The sequence below is a fragment of the Salvelinus alpinus genome, chromosome 1, assembly GCF_045679555.1.
Source record: "Salvelinus alpinus chromosome 1, SLU_Salpinus.1, whole genome shotgun sequence".
Classification (NCBI taxonomy): Eukaryota; Metazoa; Chordata; class Actinopteri; order Salmoniformes; family Salmonidae; genus Salvelinus; species Salvelinus alpinus.
Window position 1 is genome coordinate 1,121,450 of NC_092086.1, and position 8,743 is coordinate 1,130,192.

Genomic DNA, 8,743 nt, shown 5'->3' on the forward strand with positions numbered 1-8,743 from the left:
AACACAGGTAACACTAACAGCACAGGTAACACTGATGAAACAGCACAGGTAACACTGATGAAACAGCACAGGTAACACTGATGAAACAGCACAGGTAACACTGATGAAACAGCACAGGTAACACTGATGAAACAGCACAGGTAACACTGATGAAACAGCACAGGTAACACTGATGAAACAACACAGGTAACACTAACAGCACAGGTAACACTGATGAAACAGCACAGGTAACACTGATGAAACAGCACAGGTAACACTGATGAAACAGCACAGGTAACACTGATGAAACAGCACAGGTAACACTAACAGCACAGGTAACACTAACAGCACAGGTAACACTGATGAAACAGCACAGGTAACACTGATGAAACAACACAGGTAACACTGATGAAACAGCACAGGTAACACTAACAGCACAGGTAACACTAACAGCACAGGTAACACTGATGAAACAGCACAGGTAACACTGATGAAACAGCACAGGTAACACTGATGAAACAGCACAGGTAACACTGATGAAACAGCACAGGTAACACTAACAGCACAGGTAACACTAACAGCACAGGTAACACTGATGAAACAGCACAGGTAACACTGATGAAACAACACAGGTAACACTGATGAAACAGCACAGGTAACACTGATGAAACAGCACAGGTAACACTGATGAAACAGCACAGGTAACACTAACAGCACAGGTAACACTAACAGCACAGGTAACACTAACAGCACAGGTAACACTGATGAAACAGCACAGGTAACACTGATGAAACAGCACAGGTAACACTGATGAAACAGCACAGGTAACACTGATGAAACAGCACAGGTAACACTAACAGCACAGGTAACACTAACAGCACAGGTAACACTAACAGCACAGGTAACACTGATGAAACAGCACAGGTAACACTGATGAAACAGCACAGGTAACACTGATGAAACAACACAGGTAACACTAACAGCACAGGGTAACACTGATGAAACAGCACAGGTAACACTGATGAAACAACACAGGTAACACTGATGAAACAGCACAGGTAACACTAACAGCACAGGTAACACTAACAGCACAGGTAACACTGATGAAACAGCACAGGTAACACTGGAACAACACAGGTAACACTGATGAAACAACACAGGTAACACTGATGAAACAGCACAGGTAACACTGATGAAACAGCACAGGTAACACTAACAGCACAGGTAACACTGATGAAACAGCACAGGTAACACTGATGAAACAGCACAGGTAACAACACACTGTAACAACACAGGTAACACTGATGAAACAACACAGGTAACACTAACAGCACAGGTAACACTAACAGCACAGGTAACACTGATGAAACAGCACAGGTAACACTGATGAAACAGCACAGGTAACACTGATGAAACAACACAGGTAACACTAACAGCACAGGTAACAACACTGATGAAACAACACAGGTAAAACACTGATAAAACAGCACAGGTAACACTGATGAAACAGCACAGGTAACACTGATGAAACAGCACAGGTAACACTGATGAAACAGCACAGGTAACACTGATGAAACAGCACAGGTAACACTGATGAAACAGCACCGTTCCTCAATGCCAGGGTCGTGGGCTCCGTTCCTCAATGCCAGGGTCGTGGGCTCCGTTCCTCAATGCCAGGGTCGTGGGCTCCGTTCCTCAATGCCAGGGTCGTGGGCTCCGTTCCTCAATGCCAGGGTCGTGGGCTCCGTTCCTCAATGCCAGGGTCGTGGGCTCCGTTCCTCAATGCCAGGGTCGTGGGCTCCGTTCCTCAATGCCAGGGTCGTGGGCTCCGTTCCTCAATGCCAGGGTCGTGGGCTCCGTTCCTCAATGCCAGGGTCGTGGGCTCCGTTCCTCAATGCCAGGGTCGTGGGCTCCGTTCCTCAATGCCAGGGTCGTGGGCTCCGTTCCTCAATGCCAGGGTCGTGGGAGCCGTTCCTCAAAGCCAGGGTTGTGGGAGCCGTTCCTCAAAGCCAGGGTCGTGGGATCCGTTCCTCAATGCCGGGTCGTGTGATCCGTTCCTCAATGCCTGGGTAGTGGGAGCCGTTCCTCAATGCCAGGGTCGTGGGCTCCGTTCCTCAATGCCAGGGTCGTGGGCTTCGTTCCTCAATGCCAGGGTCGTGAGCTCCGTTCCTCAATGCCAGGGTCGTGGGCTCCGTTCCTCAATGCCAGGGTCGTGGGCTCCGTTCCTCAATGCCAGGGTCGTGGGCTCCGTTCCTCAATGCCAGGGTCGTGGGCTCCGTTCCTCAATGCCAGGGTCGTGGGCTCCGTTCCTCAATGCCAGGGTCGTGGGCTCCGTTCCTCAATGCCAGGGTCGTGGGCTCCGTTCCTCAATGCCAGGGTCGTGGGCTCCGTTCCTCAAAGCCGGGTCGTGGGATCCGTTCCTCAATGCCGGGTCGTGTGATCCGTTCCTCAATGCCTGGGTCGTGGGAGCCGTTCCTCAATGCCGGGGTCGTTGGATCCGTTCCTCAATGCCGGGGTCGTTGGACCCGTTCCTCAATGCCGGGGTCGTGGGATCCGTTCCTCAATGCCGGGGTCGTGGGCTCCGTTCCTCAATGCCACATATGTACTCATTGAAAGTAGCTTTGGATGAAAGTGTATGTTAAATGGCATACAGTGTATGAAATTAAATCATTCTGTGTTCCTCAGGTTGGACGGCAGTGCTGAGCCGCCCAATGAGATCCTGGAACAGGGGTCACATGACCGACCCCTTACTGCACAGACCTACAACACTGCTGGGATGAAAGGTACACACTCCCAGGGCGCCGTTAGTCAAATTGGCACCGGACAACCGCTAGGCTACCTGGGCCGGCAGGTAGCCTAGTGGTTAGAGCGTTGGGTCAGTAACCGAAAGGTTGCTGGATTGAATCCCCGAGCTGACAAGGTAAACATCTGTCGTTCTGCCCCTGAACAAGGCAGTTTCTTTATTTTTTATTTATTTAACGAGGCAAGTCAGTTCAGAACAAATTCTCATTTACAATGACGGCCTACCAGGGAACAATGGGTTAACTGCCTTGTACAGGGGCAGAATGACAGATTTGACCTTGTCAGCTCTGGGATTTGATCTATCACTGTGTGATATATATATATATATAACCTTCACTAACCACTTGGTACTGGTAGCAGCAGGGTATTCCACCACTTGGTCTGGTAGCAGCAGGGTATCCCACCACTTGGTCCTGGTAGCAGCAGGGTATCCCACCACTTGGTCTGGTAGCAGCAGGATATCCCACCACTTGGTACTGGTAGCAGCAGGGTATCCCACCACTTGGTCTGGTAGCAGCAGGGTATCCCACCACTTGGTCTGGTAGCAGCAGGGTATCCCACCACTTGGTCTGGCAGCGGCAGGATATCCCACCACTTGGTCCTGGTAGCGGCAGGGTATCCCACCACTTGGTCCTGGTAGTGGCAGGGTATCCCACCACTTGGTCCTGGTAGTGGCAGGGTATCCCACCACTTGGTCTGGTAGCAGAAGGGTATCCCACCACTTGGTCTGGTAGCAGAAGGGTATCCCACCACTTGGTCTGGTAGCAGCAGGGTATCCCACCACTTGGTCTGGTAGCAGCAGGGTATCCCACCACTTGGTACTGGTAGCAGCAGGGTATCCCACCACTTGGTCTGGTAGCAGCAGGGTATCCCACCACTTGGTCTGGTAGCAGCAGGGTATCCCATCACTTGGTCTGGTAGCAGCAGGGTATCCCACCACTTGGTCTGGTAGCAGCAGGGTATCCCACCACTTGGTCTGGTAGCAGCAGGGTATCCCACCACTTGGTCTGGTAGCAGCAGGGTATCCCACCACTTGGTCTGGTAGCAGCAGGGTATCCCACCACTTGGTCTGGCAGCGGCAGGATATCCCACCACTTGGTCCTGGTAGCGGCAGGGTATCCCACCACTTGGTCCTGGTAGTGGCAGGGTATCCCACCACTTGGTCCTGGTAGTGGCAGGGTATCCCACCACTTGGTCTGGTAGCAGAAGGGTATCCCACCACTTGGTCTGGTAGCAGAAGGGTATCCCACCACTTGGTCTGGTAGCAGCAGGGTATCCCACCACTTGGTCTGGTAGCAGCAGGGTATCCCACCACTTGGTCTGGTAGCAGCAGGGTATCCCACCACTTGGTCTGGTAGCAGCAGGGTATCCCACCACTTGGTCTGGTAGCAGCAGGGTATCCCACCACTTGGTCTGGTAGCAGCAGGGTATCCCACCACGTGGTCTGGTAGCAGCAGGGTATCCCACCACTTGGTCTAGTAGCAGCAGGGTATCCCACCACTTGGTCTGGTAGCAGCAGGGTATCCCACCACTTGGTCTGGTAGCAGCAGGGTATCCCACCACTTGGTCTGGTAGCAGCAGGATATCCCACCACTTGGTCCTGGTAGCAGCAGGATATCCCACCACTTGGTCCTGGTAGCAGCAGGGTATCCCACCACTTGGTCTGGTAGCAGCAGGGTATCCCACCACTTGGTCTGGTAGCAGCAGGGTATCCCTCCACTTGGTCTGGTAGCAGCAGGGTATCCCACCACTTGGTCTGGTAGCAGCAGGGTATCCCTCCACTTGGTCTGGTAGCAGCAGGGTATCCCACCACTTGGTCTGGTAGCAGCAGGGTATCCCACTTGGTCCTGGTAGCAGCAGGGTATCCCACCACTTGGTCCTGGTAGCAGCAGGGTATCCCACCACTTGGTCTGGTAGCAGCAGGGTATCCCACCACTTGGTCTGGTAGCAGCAGGGTATCCCACCATTTGGTCTGGTAGCAGCAGGGTATCCCACCACTTGGTCTGGTAGCAGCAGGGTATCCCACCACTTGGTCCTGGTATCAGCAGGGTATCCAACCACTTGGTCCTGGTATCAGCAGGGTATCCCACCACTTGTTCCTGGTATCAGCAGGGTATCCCACCACTTGGTCTGGTATCAGCAGGGTATCCCACCACGTGGTCTGGTAGCAGCAGGGTATCCCACCACGTGGTCTGGTAGGAGCAGGGTATCCCACCACTTGGTCTGGTATCAGCAGGGTATCCCACCACGTGGTCTGGTAGCAGCAGGGTATCCCACCACACGGTCTGGTAGCAGCAGGGTATCCCACCACTTGGTCCTGGTAGGAGCAGGGTATCCCACCACTTGGTCTTGTAGCAGCAGGGTATCCCACCACTTGGTCTGGTAGCAGCAGGGTATCCCACCACTTGGTCTGGTAGCTGCAGGGTATCCCACCACTTGGTCTGGTAGCAGCAGGGTATCCCACCACTTGGTCTGGTAGCAGCAGGGTATCCCACTTGGTCCTGGTAGCAGCAGGGTATCCCACCACTTGGTCCTGGTAGCAGCAGGGTATCCCACCACTTGGTCCTGGTAGGAGCAGGGTATCCCACCACTTGGTCTTGTAGCAGCAGGGTATCCCACCACTTGGTCTGGTAGCAGCAGGGTATCCCACCACTTGGTCCTGGTAGGAGCAGGGTATCCCACCACTTGGTCTGGTAGAAGCAGGGTATCCCACCACTTGGTCTTGTAGCAGCAGGGTATCCCACCACTTGGTCTGGTAGCAGCAGGGTATCCCACCACTTGGTCCTGGTAGGAGCAGGGTATCCCACCACTTGGTCTGGTAGAAGCAGGGTATCCCACCACTTGGTCTGGTAGAAGCAGGGTATCCCACCACTTGGTCTGGTAGAAGCAGGGTATCCCACCACTTGGTCCTGGTAGCAGCAGGGTATCCCACCACTTGGTCCTGGTAGGAGAAGGGTATCCCACCACTTGGTCCTGGTAGGAGCAGGGTATCCCACCACTTGGTCTGGTAGGAGCAGGGTATCCCACCACTTGGTCCTGGTAGCAGCAGGGTATCCCACCACTTGGTCTGGTAGCAGCAGGGTATCCCACCACTTGGTCTGGTAGCAGCAGGGTATCCCACCACTTGGTCCTGGTAGGAGCAGGGTATCCCACCACTTGGTCCTGGTAGGAGCAGGGTATCCCACCACTTGGTCCTGGTAGAAGCAGGGTATCCCACCACTTGGTCTGGTAGGAGCAGGGTATCCCACCACTTGGTCTGGTAGGAGCAGGGTATCCCACCACTTGGTCCTGGTAGGAGCAGGGTATCCCACCACTGGTAGGAGCAGGGTATCCCACCACTTGGTCCTGGTAGCAGCAGGGTATCCCACCACTTGGTCTGGTAGCAGCAGGGTATCCCACCACTTGGTCTGGTAGCAGCAGGGTATCCCACCACTTGGTCCTGGTAGAAGCAGGGTATCCCACCACTTGGTCCTGGTAGGAGCAGGGTATCCCACCACTTGGTCTGGTAGAAGCAGGGTATCCCACCACTTGGTCTGGTAGAAGCAGGGTATCCCATGTGGTCTGGTAGAAGCAGGGTATCCCACGTGGTCTGGTAGCAGCAGGGTATCCCACCACATCCCTGGTAGGAGCAGGGTATCCCACCACATCCCTGGTAGGATACCCTGACTCTTGACCTCTAACCCATGTCCTCTCCTCAGGTTACTGTGAGGAGGCGGGTGCAGTGGGAGGGGCGGGACTAGATGATGACCTCAGCGATCTGCGATTGGACGATGAGAATGAGGAGCAGCCGCCACTCATCCTGGAGACGGACTGACTGACAGCCACAGCAACCAATCAGAGAGCCCCTCTGGTGCTGCTAGGAACATGTAACATGGAGGGTGGGATTAAAAACTCTCAGCGTTCAACAGCCCCTCTTTCTGTCTGTAGATGTATACATGTTTCTCCCTCTCTGTCCCCTCCCTCCCTCTCTGTCCCCTCCCTCCCTCTCTGTCTCCTCCCCTCCCTCTCTGTCCCCTCCCTCCCTCTCTGTCCCCTCCCTCCCTCTGTCCGTCTGTGCAGGTGACTCCGTAGCTTTGCATGTACATGTGCCAAGAGCAGAACGCTACGCTCTAACAAGGACCTCTGAAGTGTGTGTGTGTGTGTGTGTGTGGGCTGAGCTGTAAATGTGTGTGCTGGGCATGTACATTAGCATACGTTAGCTTCCCAGTCGCTCACTGGCTACCCAATCAGATGAAGGCTCAGTGGACAAGCCCTGCCCCCTCTCTCTGAGGCCTTCAGACATTGGCAGATGAAATTGATTGACAGATCAGTCAGACCAGTGTCTGATTGGGTGAGGAATTGAATTCCGTCATTGCTCTGAGGTGTGTGTTTAATCCATAGAGATAGAGGACTCATCATGTATATAACCCGTTTTAGCATGGACATTGCCGTCATCCACCATTTTAAAGTAGTCAACTGGGTGAGGATTCCTATGGGAAGTAACTTCAGTGGTGCTGTCACAGACTCTAATGGCACAGATACAAAGAGGAGTCCTCTATCTACCTCTATGGTGTAACCAGGGATGAATGGCACAGATACAAAGAGGATTCCTCTATCCACCTCTATGGTGTAACCAGGGATGAATGGCACAGATACAAAGAGGATTCCTCTATCCACCTCTATGGTGTAACCAGGGACATCATCAAGGCCACTGGGTCTCGTCAGACACATGCCTTCCCATGATCCTCTGGGGTGAGGCGGAGCGGCTAGACGGACGGGTCACATGACCAGACGTTTTCTAATGAGTCATGATTTTGTATAAAATGTGAAACGGTGTTGATCAGAAAATAAAGTCCATGTTGATGTAACAGACATGTTTCTCTGTCCTTTATGTTGATGTCCTTTCTCTATAAGAGGACTCAAAACAAACTACAAATGTATCCAAGGAGTTTTGTAGACTCACAAGCTTGATGTAGTCATTGCATGCAAGAGATATGGGACCAAATATGTATATGGAGGTAAAATAGTGCCTTAAGTGTACAAGCATGTAAAGTATGATTTGCACCTGTAAAATATGAGCTGCACCTGTATAATCAGTTTTGTAACTTCTGTTGGAAATAAATGCAACACTCGCAAGGGTTAGTAACGTGTTGTGTGAGAATACTTGTTGTGTGAAGAATACTTGTTGTGTGAGAATACTTGTTGTGTGAAGAATACTTGGAAACGTAACTTGATATGTGAATAAATGTAAATAAGATTTGCAGGAATGCAACTCCTTCACTAAACTGGTGAATCTTCTGTGAATCAGAACTACATTAACAGATGTGGAATCTGTGCGCTCTGAGTTGTGTTACTAATTTAAGTGGCTGACCTGCCAAAGGTTTTGTAGTAGTTAAACATACATGATGTGCTTGTAAGAGCTGCTCTTCAAGCAGCCGAGAAACACACCACAGCTCTGATAGGCCGAGGATTTTTCTACTGACCAATCAGGTAAAGTGTTGTCATTCTGGGATGTCCTTTCACGTTTCACAAGGTTCCGGTCTGGAAGAACGCTTCACACTGTCCTAAATATGAATAATATTTGTTAAAATTACTAGCAAAATAATATTCCGAGAATATGAAATATACATAAAGGCGTTGGTGAAGAAGATGACGGGAAGAATTAAAACGAGTGTTTCCACATGGCATAACCGCTACAAAGCTGATGCTAGCTAGTTAGCTAGCCTCTTTTCTATTGAAATTGCATGGCTGGTTAGCTAGCTAGTTAGCAAGCATTAGAGCCTTCTGGCTAGCCTGTATCTAGTTTTTTTTGGGGTCACTTGTAGATGAGCAGTGGAGCCATACGGTTTTCTGACCCTGTCCTCATTTTTGTTATCCCTGTCCCTGAATATACTTACCTTCAGTTACTTACCTGAAGATACTTACCTTTAGTTTAGTTACTTACCTGAAGATACTTACCTTTAGTTTAGTTACTTACCTGAAG

At 51.5% G+C, this 8,743-nt stretch overlaps 1 long non-coding RNA gene across 1 annotated transcript; it reads left to right on the plus strand.

Moving 5' to 3' along the window:
- The first annotated feature begins 2,287 nt into the window (after positions 1-2,287).
- Positions 2,288-7,902, plus strand: LOC139568533 (uncharacterized). The gene is made up of 2 exons (XR_011673627.1): positions 2,288-2,762; positions 6,480-7,902. It is a non-coding gene; the product is annotated as an uncharacterized lncRNA (long non-coding RNA).
- Positions 7,903-8,743: the final 841 nt, after the last annotated feature.